Source organism: Pleurodeles waltl, chromosome 3_1, assembly GCF_031143425.1.
Source record: "Pleurodeles waltl isolate 20211129_DDA chromosome 3_1, aPleWal1.hap1.20221129, whole genome shotgun sequence".
Lineage (NCBI taxonomy): Eukaryota > Metazoa > Chordata > Amphibia > Caudata > Salamandridae > Pleurodeles > Pleurodeles waltl.
Genome location: NC_090440.1, coordinates 319603656 through 319604470, shown reverse-complemented (window position 1 = coordinate 319604470; position 815 = coordinate 319603656).

Below are 815 nucleotides of genomic sequence, written 5' to 3'. Positions count from 1 at the left end.
TTTTTTTTTGCTTGCAGAGTTTCAGTGGCATCTTCATCATCAAATGGCATACTCTACGTGCTGTTCGACCCAAACCTACAGCTCATGATCACTGAACTTATATTTATGAACCTTGCTGGGGTGTATATGATGTTTTGGGGTAGCCGATCACAACTCGAGAAGGATTTGTTTCAATGGAAGTCAGTGGAGTCTCAAGGCAGTGAAGCCTGTGAATTTCAGTAAATAAACTGGAGTCATCTGATTGCTCCATAAATGTGAAGAGCTGAGCAATTCTTCAGGGGTTGTTTTAAAAGATTTTCCAAACGTTTTTCTCCTTTTGGGGTGCAGATTCTTTAGGATTACTGCTTCTGCCTTTTCCAAACACTTAACATTTTTCATTCAAACATGCATCTTCTATTTATCGCATGCAGTAAACACAGAATGCAGATATTTGTCACACACCCAATAAATAACACATATTTGCATTTTTGCATAAGCGGTAAACAATGGTTCAAGAAATTTAGAGGTCATTCTAAACTACGATTACAATGGGTGCGATAATATCATTATCAGGAGTGGTAAATATTACACTTTTACCCTAAAAACTCAGAATCAGCCCATTGAAAAAGTACAAGTGTCAAGACTAGCTATGTTTCTCAGGAACAATACCCTCAAAAGCCCACCTTCACGAAGCACCACCTCTGCGGTCTCAATCACCAGCGCTTCAGAGTGATGGGATGAAGGGAGGATATATGGAGAAGGCACTGAGAAGAGGGAGATCTGCAACAAGATGGTGCCACCAATTAACACTTTGTTGGGGACTTAAGTTTTAGAGT